Source organism: Hibiscus syriacus, unplaced genomic scaffold (genome assembly GCF_006381635.1).
Source record: "Hibiscus syriacus cultivar Baekdansim isolate YM2019G1 unplaced genomic scaffold, ASM638163v2 tig00110332_pilon, whole genome shotgun sequence".
Classification (NCBI taxonomy): domain Eukaryota; kingdom Viridiplantae; phylum Streptophyta; class Magnoliopsida; order Malvales; family Malvaceae; genus Hibiscus; species Hibiscus syriacus.
The window spans coordinates 770,192-784,639 of NW_024062688.1; the positions used below are offsets into that span (position 1 = coordinate 770,192).

A 14,448-nucleotide genomic window follows, 5' to 3' on the forward strand; every position below is an offset into this window, starting at 1 on the left:
TCCCTCCTATCTCTAAAAATCCACAAACCGAACCCCAAAACCAAATCGTAAAAAACTTTTTACCTTCCGAGATAGATTCCCCCAGTTTCTGTGAAGCTATCAACGCCCGAATCTAAGCTAAGGTAAGCCATTCACTTTATCTCTCTTTGACTTTTTTCTTTTTGTTTTTTTCTATTTTTTTCGTTTTTCACCAAACCCCAAATCTCTCTATTTTCTCTTTTAGGATTCAAATTTTTTCTCTCATCTTTATGTGTTTTCCTCTCTCGTTTTTTTAACCCTCACCCGAATCCTCTCCCCTCTCTCTCGGTTCTCTCTAGTTCTTCTCCCTATTTTTCTCACCGAACCCGAATGTCTCCCTCTGAATGGTTGCTTTTCTTTTATGGTTGCATGTTGGTTTGGTTGATAGCCTGATGAGATCAGGTGGTAGGGAATGGTGGGTTGTTGTTTAGAGTATGGGCTCTGATTGATTTGGTAGGTAAACCCTAATTTTTTGGGGTTATTATCATTTAAAAATGGGTTTGGTGATATGTGACTTGATTTGGGTTTATTGCTGTAATTTATGTCACTGTTCGGCCAGAATTGAAGACGATAGTGTGGTGCACGACTGAGGATGCTCCGGTGAAGCTCACGCGCGTCTGGAATTTGAAAAATCGGTCGCGTGTATCAGACGCGCCGGTGAGGCGATCCACCTTCCTTTGGCGGTGACTGGATGACTTAGGGTTGCAAACCATAATTAATTTAGGTTATAAACGGGTATGGAGCTGGGTTTCGGGTATGGATCAGGTCTAATCCCATTTGGGTTGAAGAGTGGGTCTCGGTTGGATCTTGGGTGTTGGGTTTGTACCTGGTTGTAACTGGTGGGTTGGGTAGTTGGTTGATGGGCTTCGAGTACTGTTGGGCCTGTAAATATTAATAAAATAAAAATAAAAATAATAATAGCAATAATAATAATTATTGTAATACAATAATATAATTTTTTTGTAGACCCGGACAAAAACGGATGTCTACAGTTACAAACTGAATACAATTATACAGTTTATGAGGTATATTCTGTTTACAATTTTTTAACCATGATAATATATATATACCCTACAGTTATAATTATTTAAATCCAAGACCTTAAAAAATATCATTTTTTTAATCACTAAATTATTCAACGTGTTGAAAAATACACATCTAAATAATGTTTTTTTTAGGGGAAAATGAATGAAACTTATTCTTATCTTCTTCAGCTTTGTTATTTTTTTTAGACAGCTTGTAGATCTCTGCAATTTTGAAGCAAACTTTAACATACGAGATATTTATAAGCCACATTTGAGATCTGAATAAATGAAATGACCTTCCAGCTCAGTTGGTAGAGCACAAGGCTCTTAACCTTAGGGTTGTGATCAAGTCCCACGGAGGGCATTTTCATAATTCGGAGGTCTCCCACGGAAGTTGTTCTCAATCTGGCGTTAGAAGCAGCCTACTATCCTACCTCCCCTTACCTCATTACATATGGGAATAAGGGTCGGCTAATTTATTTGAGATCTGAATAGGATTACAATAAAGTCCTTTCATATGCCTGAGCTTAAAGAAAGAGACCATAAAAGGTTAAAAACGTGGCCTCCGGGAACTATATAAGGTTTCTGTTTGATGCTTGTAAGTTGAAACTGCGCACGTGATAGTGTGATCCAATTTTTATTTGTTATATCTTCTTCGCATGTCTCCCTTTTCCCCAAAAAACCTTCAAAGTCACGCATTATGCTATATCTTTTTACTGCTCTTCTAGAGTTCTTTCAGGTTTTAGAGTTTTATATTTTTCTTTTCACATGATCACGGTAAATTTACATGATTTATTAATAGTTAAATTTATTTGTTTCGTCGATAAATATATAAATTTAAAGAAAAAGAGTTTAAAATTTTATTTTTTTAAAAAATATGTATTTTTTAACGCATTAAATTAAATTTAATCATTTTTCTAAAAGATTGATATGCATTTAACCCTTGTGAAGATTTAGTACATCCACCTCTAACAACGAGTAGTTATCATGATCTTAGACTTGACACGAACATTAAAGATAAAGCTCTTTAACTAAGACAAAAAAGAGACTTCTTCTTGAACTCTTTTTGATACGCTTTAAATTTGATCAATCATACGACATGGATAGTATATAACTCCATTCTTTTTTTCATGGAAACATATAGTTTTTACATGGATTAATCGACATGGAAACATATTAACAGTTATCTATCAATTGACAATTTTTTATTTAAATCAAAAGATATAAATCACCTATAATATCTCCTAATCGAATCATTACATCAACCACTATTAAATTTCCATTTTATCTAAACATCGAACATACAAGTTATATTAGTTTGGTTTATTAATTACGAGGTAACTTGTTAATAATATTTTGAAGTTCCTGTTTTTTGTTTTGACGACAGGACAGGAAAACAAATATTTGGGCTTCCAAGAAGCGTATTTTATGGCTCAAATCAAGTGAACATATTCCATATAATTGGGTACCTTAGCAGGGATAGATCTAGCGTCGGTCCCTTAAAAATTTAAAATTATCACATATTTAATTTTTTTATATTTTCTATGAATAATTTGTTTTAATCCCTTAAAATTTTATTTCATTTTAAAATTTTAAAAATTCATTCTCTTAACATAACATCCTAAGTTGTTTAATAATAACAGAGCCTGTGACTTTGGAAAGTTGCCTATCCAATAATCTAAACTTTGGAAGAAACATCTGGGAGAATCCATCCAAACATATCCTGGAATCATGGCAGATGGTGGGTCTGGTTATGTTATCTTTACAAACAGGAGGAAAAGGCCTTCAATAATTTGGATGAGTTATAGCAATAGATAGTCCTTTTCAAGGGTTGCTTTGTTAGGCAGACGAGCTGATGGGACTAAGCCAGCCTTGTCATTTTCTGATTCCATGTGCACTGATCTTCCCCTCTATATAATTCATTGAAGATTAGGAGCAAATATAGAAGCATGAATATGGCAGCTTTGTGCTCAAAATCAGCAGGGATCCCAAAGCTCCGACTATGGCAGAGGTGCTCAAGGCTTGTGAAGGAGAAGAGAACACGCTTTTACATTATATGGAGATGTACGGTGCTGCTTCTACGTTGGGATGAGTGAAGTTTGAAGCTTTAGCTGCAATATTTAGAATCTCTGTATATTTGCAGGTTTGTAATTTAACTGAAAGGTTTGCTTGCTTGAGATACTGACGGGTTTCTTTTGGATAGAATCAGTGCAAATGGTGGCTTGCTTAGGTAGAACGTAGACAGATCTGTACAAGATGTAGTAATTGTAAAATGTCATGTGTTTGCTTTTAAATTTTAACCTCAAAAGGTGCTTTCCAACTTATTTTTAAAAGCTTAGGCAAAGCAAGAATTGTCTGAGGTTATTTTATGGTCTTAAGGAACAGCTTTTATTGTTAATTAATTTATCTATTTATTTTCTTTTTTAATGGTTGAAGAATGAGAACTTGACAAATGTAAATTACAACAACGACATCAAAACCGTATCCTATGAGTATACGGTTTGCCGTATATCATCTATAAGTATAGGGTTTCCGTATAAAACATGGTTTTCATTCTTGTATATCATATAATATCAATAATTAAAAAGAGTGTTATTCTCTTTATAGATCTCGGACTCGAGCCTTGAGTAACTATATCTACAAAGTATGTATAGCTTAAAAAAAAACTCTATACAGTTAATGTCTTGAATACTATTAAAAAATTAATAGTTTATTTTCCGAGACAAGATACGTCAAAAACTCGATGCAAATCCATCTTCACAAAATCATGTTTCAACTCCATATTTCATCAAGTAGTTTCAGATTGCTTGGAAGTTATAATTACAGTTCTCCTTATCTGAATATATATAGAAAAACCAAAAATAAAATCATTAAAGACACTCATAGCCACGCCTCGTCACTGGAACCAACCCTGAAAGTTATAAATTTGTTTCATCACTTGTTCTCGGCAGGCTAGTAGAAGAGTCTGAATCACTCTAAGCAGCTTTCTTTGTGGCTTGACCTTTGCTTTGGACTCCCTGGATCAAATTACACGTCACTTAGAAACTCCATACAAATAATAATAAAAATGTCTTCAGTTTCTTTTTCCTGTTTTCAGTTTAGTTTTCACGAAGGAAAAGAAATTATTAAAGCTTTGATTTTTATAAATAAATCTGAAACCCATTTTTCTTTTTAGAAATTGATGTTTCACAAATAGTTTCAAAACTTTTGAAGATGCAAATGACTCCAAATTCCGGAACAGATGAAGAATGTCCATCTGTGACAGACAAAAGAAGGAAGTGCTAAAATTTAAGTTTCCTTACACTCCCTTCTGAACAGTTAGCCTCCTACTTGATGGTGCACGCGCCATTGATGAAGCAGCAGCTGCGGCAACGCGGATTCTGCAAAACAGATGATATTTGCATCCATTCTTATTTTCCATTCTTTCAGGTGTAATTGAATGAGAATAAAGTTTCCAACAGTCCAATACCTTTTATGCACATCAACATATTCATCGGTTTCATCCACTATCTCCTCCTGCATTAGTAAAAGTGGTTAGCTAGTAAACCCTTTAAAGATAATGCTATTTGGACTAAAAAACGATATCATTTTAAACAATTTACTTAATTACCGATAAAATTAATTGATATAGAATTTATATTTTCAATCCTTATATATCATCGTTTTCTTTTACTAAGATAGAAGACATGAATAAGAAGCACTAAATATAGTGATGGAATCCCCTATAAATGAAGAAATTATTCAAAAGGTGACGAATATGCTCATTGAAAACGAACAAAATCCAGAGAACTGTCTCTTCAGGAGAGACATTTCAAGCAAGTCACCTTGTTATATTATAAGAAGGTATTGAATACAGTAGTCTGAAGACAGGGATTTTATGGGTTAACCAAGATTATTAATTTATTGATCATTCATTTATCGAGGTTTTACTCTAATTTACCTGCAAAAGTTCTTCAAAAACATCTTCTAGTGTGATAATACCAATCACTTCACCATCTTCAATATCCTCTGATGTGACAGACAATCCATTTGTTGCAGCATCTTGCCTGATTGTATTGGTAGCTCGTGACGACTTATCGATGTCAACAACAATGCTCTCTGGCTTCTCATCCAGTTTGGACAGCAGCGGAGTAGTCAGTTGGGAATCTGCACTTGAGACTTTGTTTTCTTCAGATTTTAGTTCATCAAGGGTTGGAGGAAGGTTCTTATTTTTTCCTTTAGCCTTCACAACAGCTGCCATATGACTGCTGCCCTTTTGAAACTCATTCAAAATATCATAGAGAGGCATGTCAGATGGAACCCTGTCAAACATCCCGAACATGAACACTAAACTAGCTGGATATTTTATACTTGCACAGAAATAATAAGCATATATCAATAAGTAAGAAACCTTGGGATTCTCCGGATGGAAACTGCACTGACTGGTGTCTCAGTTTCAGGGCGTACAGTGAGAAGACTTTTCACCTTATTCCAATTTCAATTAAAAAAAAAGATTCCATGCGAGTAATAAGCAAAGTAACCAACAAGATCAGAATAGCTTTAGACCCAAATGCATGACTGCTATGAGACCTTATCTAACGTTTAAAGTCTAACACATACCAGAAGAAGTCCAATAATATTTTTGGGATTCCCGAGTAGACAGGGACCCGGCTATGACCACGAGCAAGGATCTTACCCATTGCCTCCCTGGAGTAGTTCATTCAAGATTAAAGATCAGATAGAGAGAGATGAATGAGAAATTTATTACATAAATTCTTTTAGCATTTCAACTAAGATTAAGGAAACAACACAAAAGGAACAGATTCGACAGTTATATTGGACTTCATTGACACATATAAAGGCTTTTATAATAAAAACTAATCATATAAACATTAATGAACAGGAATTAGTTAATAAGGAAAGTATAAATTGCTCATGCACTTGCAAAGAATAGGATAAGGAAGAAAGTTTTAACATGTTAATCTTTCTTTATGACAGATCTGGAGGAGCGTATTAGTAGTATCAAATACAAACTTTAGCACTACAAATGATTGATGCATTGATCCTTCTTATATCAAACTACAATATGAATTAAGGAGAAAATATTACCAGTCCAACTTTGAATTGACATCTAAAGAGAAAGTTGATTCTATAGGTGTCATAGCCTCTTCAGCAGTCTGTCCAAGTATTATAACAGAACAGGAAAAATTAGTTAAAGGTGCCAAGGAAAATTGAGAAATCGATTTGAACTGATCCTAATGAAGCAAAATGACAGAAAGAATATGTAAATTCTATAGTTTATACTAATTCATAATATTCCACTTTTGCACAGTACGTGGCCACTATATCATTAACAGTCATCAACCACATCACCTCTGTAGAAAGAGATTTTAACTTATGAATAACATCACTTTTGCCTCTGTTTTGATGATTTAGCAGTTTTTCACTGCTTTCTAGAATGAAAAAAAATCATTTATCCAAAAAATGATAATACTACTTTTTCATGACGCATACCTTTTCAGTCAAATCTAGTGCTCCACTAATAATTGTTGTCTCATCATGCGTGAGCTCACCTCCTTTGCCAGCCTAAATAGTTAGACCAAGAAAAAAAAACTCTTCATTGTGAAGAAAAAGAAATGAATGTAACGGTAATCTTCTGCCATTTATAGGACTCTTCAAAATTTAGCAAACTTCTATCACGAGATTATATCATGTAATGTGCAGCGACATCAAATTGATTTACCTCCTGGCTATGGATGGAAACAAGGGCTTTTAGTTGAGCCCGCCTAAATAGTGCTTCATTATGCCCCAGAACCCAATCAAGAATCTGGAAAGTATATACAACTTTAGTGCTTCATCAATTATAATGGTCTATTAAAACTACACAAATGGAAAAACAGACAAGCTTTAACAGGAACTATTGCTGTCAAGGCATGCGCCTAGGCATTACACCTTGGAGTCAAATAAAAAAAGCACCTCAAGCCAATTCAGGCAAGGAGCATTTAGTCAGGCTTATGCCTTGTGTGACTATGTGGGCTTTTTAGTAAGGCAATAGGCACAAGAAGCCCACCTGATTAAAGTTCTATTTTATTCTTATTTTTAACTTTTTTATTAGCTATACGTTTACTATTAAGAAATAGGATAATATAAACATCTTTACTCTCAATATTTGAGTATTGAACAACAGCCTTGAGACAATAAGGAAGACATGCATATCAGCAAGAAAAGAAGAAAGAAAAGTTGCATTGCATGGTTTGCAGATGAAACTAAATGTATAGAGTTTATTTCCACAACCATATAGCTTAAAGTTATTATTCTATAAGTACATAGTCACATACAAAAGTATCATAGACATATTTGTGCCTTATTTACTTAGACGAGCGTTTTTTTAGAAACCTTGATAACAGAAATATGTTTAGACTTGATCTTCTCTTCCATTTCCTTCTTTTATCAGATGGGGGTGGGAAGGGGGAAATGAATGTTTCATTCACACAAATAGAGGAAAGCAAATGAAAGAAATGACCAATCTCCCTGATTCTACCACCTCCCTATTCCCCCTGCTACATGATTTCCACCTTCTAGATGGAAAAGAGTCGAACTGAAATACTTGCATAAACTCAGATAGGGAGAAAACCCATACCACCTCACATTTGAACCTTGATGTTCCCCCAAAGGAAATAATCAGGAAAGAACAAGAACGTTATAACAGGCAAATCATAGAATACATTTAGATAAAATAGGGAAGTCGTCACTATTTTTTGTTAGGTATGGTTAGCCATTTATATGAATTTAAATTTTATAAATAAATCTTTTTATAAAATTTTATTATCTATTCAACATTAAAAATTTTCTTAAATTTCACTTTCAGAAAATACATCTTAGATTTCTTTCCAACCATTTTGACAAGAATTCATGAATTTTCTCATTTCAAGAGTACAACACGTGTAATGATGGCCTTCGAGAACTTACCTTTCCAATGGGATAAGCTATTGGATAGCAAAGAATCATTAATATCCGCAAGGCCTGCAAGATTTGCACCTACAGAAAGTCCATATCTTGTGCATATTGCTTGTGGAATAACCTGAAAAGCAAAAGAACTAACTTTGGTTGAGGAATCAAAGGTTCAATTCAAGCTTAAATAATACAATAGTTGAACAGCCTACCTCACCAAAAGCTAGAACAAAAGTCACAGAAAGTATGATAGCAACATATTGATTGAAAAGCTTATCCAAGTATAGGTAGGGCCTGCAAGTAGTAAATATTAAGGCTGTCAACGAAAGTCAACCTTCTCTCAAACATCCTTAGAATATGAAATACAAGGTAAATTTCAAAGTAATACTTGATAGTCACAAAGCAACTTAATTTAATAGATAGCCTCCACAACGAGCAAGCATAAATAAGGCAGCGATTCTAAGCTTCTAACACTCTATTTACGGACAAGGTGATGAATCAGTTTAAAACCAAGGTATCATATTTCACAGCTAGTTATTTAAAAATGGGGAACTACCAAAAATCTTACTTTATATGATACTAATTGCTTAGGAAAGGAATTACCTACCTATAAATAGAATAACAACTCCACGTTTAACACTTCTTTGTAATCTGAGCCTAAATGCCAATTTGACAGAAACAAACCCCATTCTTAAAATCAGATACAAGAAAAAGATACACAGTGAGGGGTTCGACACATCTCCATGTGCAAAGCTCACACAAACATGCATAATGTAAGGAACAACATTAGGTATCATCAAGTCATTATTAGGACCTCACTTGAGAACAAAAAAAATTCAGTTTGTTATCTTAATTTCTTAAATGTATTAGAAGATCGGTTTTCCAGCAAATCTTATTCCAATCACAATACATTGCTTGGTCAAAACTTTGAATCTATCCATCTATAATTTTCTTTGCAATCAATTAAACAAGCAAACATGGTATTTCCACTCAAATTTAAACCAAACTGAACAGAAAAAAGTTGTCAAAAACATTTTTTTACCTCCATAGCAGCAGCATTGCAAAGAAGCAAAGTCACCAAAAGCTGATGCTGTTTTTGAACTACTGGCAAAATAGCAGCTAAAAAAATCCAAAAAGGGTTTTTTAAATCATCAAATTTCAAATCAAACAATAACAGTAAATCGAAATCCATTTCTCCACAACTATTCCAAATCAAAAGCAAAAACAAAATTAAAAACTACATATTTTGTACCAGCTTGTTTTCTCTGTGGAAGTGCCCGCTCCGTTGTAGAATTTCGAGTTCGACGAGACCAAGCGACATCAGTCCGAGAGTGAGACCGGACATGATCCCCGCGAAAAGAACTAGAAAGCAAGAAATGCCGGCGTAGATGAACCACCATGGAGATCCAAACGGAATCCCTTCTCCGGCGGATTGGTTGACCGAGGACGCAGTGTTGAACAGCATCCTGGCCGCCATAACCGCGTTTAGCGGATGCATCGGGGGGCTATTTCAACTTCCAATCGAATCCAAGGAAGAGAAATGAAAAGGCAGACTTCTTATTTTGATCTTTTACGGTCCGTGTAATAAGGACCAAATATGTCAGTGAATTGGGTTGGGACATGTGATTGGGTAAGGTTTGCTACGGGGCATTCGTGGCGTTTGGTAGATACATTTTTGTCAACAGAGTTTACGGTGATTCTAGTTTCCCATGTATACGTGGCAGTTTGCCTATGCATATCGACAAGTTTTTCGAGGTTAGATGCGTACTTCTTGCTCTTTGAATCAAAAGATTAGTAGCCATTCACTTATTTTGTGGAGTCACATACATGCAGGCAATTGGTGTGACAGTGCAGAATGGATACGGTTTAACAGAATCATCCCTGTTGTTGCTCGACAACCTAATGTAAGATGCCGCTAGCTTTCCATAAACACTAAACAAATTCTCTTGCAACTGACTAAATCCATGGCATTGTGAAAAAAGTGTGTTTGAATATTTCAAAAGCAAATCATCCAATTATGAATTTATGATCAAAAGGATCTACTTTGGTGATTTGGGATTAAAGTCTTAGTTGACTGGTTTGTGCTTTTATTACTTGCTCCAACTATTTATTTCTCTTAAAATATCTGTGTCCAAAATCTATTCGGACGTGAGTAAAGGATATAACTCTCCAACTACATTGAAATATTTAGAAAAAAATTAAACATCCCATGTTGAACACATCCAAATCTGATACTCACACCCGAATCCGAGTAACACAGATCCGGTTTTACAAGATATAAGTTTTGAACCCTAGACTTGCTCGGATCCTTTTTATGGTTCAAATGATAGATGACAGGCAGATTCATCTCATGCACATTCTCTTATCCGACTGATATTTTGAAATAGAAAGAAAAAACGTGGAATTTCCAGATGCAACCTCTAATCATCTCTTCCTCAATATCTAAAGGTTTGCAAAACCTTGTTAAACATATAATTGCTAAATCTCCTAGTGGTATAGACTTACTAATCGATGCTGTTATCCTTTTCTTGTTACATGTTAAAGGTATCATATTGGGTTCAAATGTGACTTTTGAAGTTTTAAATGTTTTGGAGTTGGTTGATCTACCTTTTGCACTTTATGTTGGACATCATTTCAACCAGACTCTTACATTTTACTATCTTATCTGTTTTTTAGGCAGTCTTCGTGTTGTCTTATTCATGTTCTTTATGTCATGGTGTCTACCTCTAGAAAGACAGTTTTATCATATGGCAATCTTTCAGATTTGACTTTTGAAGGTTCTTGGTTCAATCGGGCATCCGATTCAACACACAGAGTTCAACATTGTAGATTCCGAAACTGGTGAGGTGCTCCCGCCTGGCTTCAAAGGCATTGTAAGGTTAGGGGGCCACAAGTGATGAAAGGTACTATAAGGTAATATTAAGTTGAAATTGGTCAAGAACTTAACCAATGAAATCGGAGTGCTTGTAAAAAAATGGCAAATGTTCAAATTTGTGCAGCTTTTACAGCAAGCAGCTTGTTTTAATATCATTATCTGCTATATATATTTGCAAAGAGAAGAAATAAAAAAAAATCAATAAATTTAGTCATTGGTTACTAGGGATTGGAACGATGGAGAGATAAATATGTGGTTTAATTTAGTACCCGGACTCTAATCAAATATTTGATTTGATGCCTTAAGTTTAAAAATTCGAAAAGGTTCTTGAACTTTGCTAAAACTTAAATGGTTTGAACCTAAGATTAACTCCATTATTGAACGAGTGGTTAACCCTATTCGCTTTCAGTAAATTTTAGGATTGTATTTATTGTTTTTCCTTGTGTAGAAAATGAAACGCTGAACAAGTAAACAATTTCACGCGTGATTTTTGCTTTGCATATAAAACATATATTATTTTCATATAGAAAAAATAGCATTTTGTTACATTGGGTTGTCAGATTGAGAAGAACTTATGGGAATATAATATTCTATTATTCTAGGAATTCAAAATCAAAGTACATTTTTATCAGTGTCATAGTAGATCCATTTGAGTTATAGTGGCATCTTGGATGATTGTATTTGGTTATTGTTTTGATTAGAATCCATTGGCTACTTAGCAAGCTCTAGACGATGATGGTTGGTTCGACACCGGTGATATAGGATGGATTGCTCCTCATCATTCGGCCGGCGAAGTCCTCGACGTGGAGGTGTGATAGTTCTTGAAGGACGTGCCAAGGACACCATTGTTCTTTCATCCGGTATACTTAAAATCCTACTTCTTTCTATGACGATGCATATTTTCATTTAGGTCCTTCCTGCGTATCTTCTTAGGTAAGTTAGGTTAAGAGTATTGAATGGTTTCTGTAGGCACTCTTCTCTCACTTTCTAGTGCACTTTCTAGCGCAAGACCACATTTATCTTTTTGCCATACACGTAGTTATCGAGTTATAATTTTGACAAGGTTATCTTTCCATAACATCTTAGGGTGCGATTGTAGGTTCTAAAGTTAGCATGCATTCCTTATCTTCCTAGTCGATAAAAACTGATGCAGGGGGATCCGAGACAGATGATGCTGAGCTGTCAGATTGCACGTTGATGGCGCTGAGATACCATGAGTTGGCAGATCAGCGCAAAGGCGGGAATTGATTGTGACATGTTCTTCATTGGGGTCGTTTTGAGTATGTTTCAGTCTTTTGGCCATAACTTTGGCTACAGGTGTCATAATCGCGCATAAGACCCCAATCCGGAAAGCTCTTTTCGACGCGCACGCTCCACATTGAGCTACGCTCTATGTGGCCTTTTTTTCAACCAAATTCTGCCGTTTCCCCTCCGAATCACTAGATTTAGTTATTTTTTACTTTATGGTAATATTTCGATGTTAATTAGGAAGTCAATTTAAATCCGATTTAGGCCGGATTTTTGGGAGATTGCTTATTTTATTTCGAATTTCAATTAGAGTGATTTTCGGGATTTTGCTATTTTTGGCAAAATTCGAATAAAGACGATTTTTTGCTATAACAGTCCGGCTTGTGGACTGCTTTTTTTGACAGTTTTGATTTTAATATTTTATTAAACCCTATAGACTTTTTTCTCTGGTTTTTGGGCGAATTTTCTCTTGTGAATCGTCTGTCGGAGCTAGCCTACAGGATAATCACTATTCTGTCTGGCGTCAGTTGGTGTCAGAGCTTATATCTTCTTGGGAAATTTCACCAGTTTCAATGGCTGGAGGTCGTGGTCGTGGTCGTCGTGAGCAGGTTCCGAATGAGGAAGCCCAACGCCGTGATCGCAGCGTTCAGGATGTGATGATTGCGGATTTGCAGAGGCAAGTCGCAGAATTAACCCAGCGCCTGGCGGCGCAGGATTTCGAGGATCATGAGGCCTCTGATCACGATACCAATTCCACTTTCGAAAACCCATATCACAATCGCGCAGGATTCCGGGGCGCAGGATTCCGGGAGCACCGTGGTCGGGAGGAGCGTAATGGAGACCTCGGTTAAACATTGCCAGAGGAAGTTTACCAAGCTGAACTCTAATGTTGTGACTGTACTTTGAAGTCTTTTCCTTCTTTGAACTCCGTTAAACACTCACTTTTTCGCCATACTTTCCCTTTATTAACTAAAATGATTTTTTTGGGAGAAAATAGGTGAGAACGTTGAACCTTTAGAGATTGAAGAAGCTGCCATGAGGAGTAGTCTTATTCAACAGATTGTCGTCATAGGCCAGGCAAGTTGAACACCTTTCTTTCTCCAAAGTTTGCTTGTGGTTTTGCATGTAATTTTCTTTTTTATTTAGGTACATGTAGCATTTCAGACTCGATTTATAACTTCTCGTTGTTGAATGACATCTTCCATTCAGGATCAACGACGCCTAGGAGCTATCATTGCCCGAACAAAGATGAGGTACTCCAAGCAGCGAAAAATTCCTCCATTGTAGATCCAGATGCAGTAGATATTGGCAGGGACAAAATGACAAGCCTTCTATATGAAGAATTAAGCAAATGGTAACACTTGCAAATTCAGTTTTATTAGTTTAGTAAGAATTTAAGAGCCTCTAATGTTATTTCCTCCTCTTTTTGTCCTGTTCGATGGGACTGTGTGTCCAACATGGCATGTTCAATTTTTATAAGTTTTTCATATATTTAGAGGATCTTACCCTTGTACATATGTCCAAATATGTAGTTCAAGGACGAACATAGTGCGGTGCTTAAGAGTGCCTTTTTTTTTTTTAAAGAGTGGTGCTTAAGATTGCTAAATATCTGTGATGAGCCCACACAGAGATAGATTCCGTTATTACCAATGCAACTTGCCGCTCTGAGAAAACTGTCTATTCCACCGGGTTCGGCGTGGAAAGGTGTTGTCTGACATGATTCTCTCTCACGCCGGACCTCAGAGTGTATGTTTCAAGTTGGACTGATTCTTGTCGTGGATGAACCTTTTACAGTAAGACTTACATGCTGGCAATTTGTGCTATATCTGCAATTCTGGATATATTAAGTATAAACCCGAATTTGTTGCAGATTGATAGTGTCTTAATGACCCCAACTATGAAAATCCGAAGAGACCGAGTTGTTATGCAATACAAGGAGGAAATAGCCAATCTGTTCAAGTAAATTCCCTTTGACAAAATATGATGGTTACACTTGAAGACAGCAATGACCTTCTTTGTAATATACCAAAACAATTTTGCATCTTTACGAAACTGTAATATTCATCGTATTTTAATGTTACTATGATTCATCTTTTTTTGAAGTATCCTTATTCAGAAATCATATATATACACACACAGATTAGGATCCACCTACACATTGTAGAACTTTTTTAGTTTCATATATATTTAGGATTGGATGAGAGAGATTAATTCCTTTTTTTTAAGTAAATATTTTATTTTTATTGTTAATCTCAATCGTCTATTTTCATCATCCAACGGTCTTAAAAGTGTGAAACTAAAAAGTTTTATAATTTGTAATTGGATTCTACCCATGTATATATATATATATAT

The 14,448-nt window shown here is 35.4% G+C and overlaps 1 long non-coding RNA gene and 2 pseudogenes across 1 annotated transcript; 2 read left to right on the forward strand and 1 right to left on the reverse strand.

Moving 5' to 3' along the window:
• The first annotated feature begins 3,154 nt into the window (after positions 1-3,154).
• On the forward strand, positions 3,155-3,364 carry LOC120119353. Its single transcript, XR_005515823.1, has 2 exons — positions 3,155-3,186; positions 3,253-3,364. It is a non-coding gene; the product is annotated as an uncharacterized LOC120119353 (long non-coding RNA).
• Positions 3,365-3,803: 439 nt separating this feature from the next.
• Positions 3,804-9,518, reverse strand: LOC120119351 (annotated as a pseudogene).
• Positions 9,519-9,570: 52 nt separating this feature from the next.
• On the forward strand, positions 9,571-14,184 carry LOC120119189 (annotated as a pseudogene).
• The last annotated feature ends 264 nt before the right edge of the window (positions 14,185-14,448 follow it).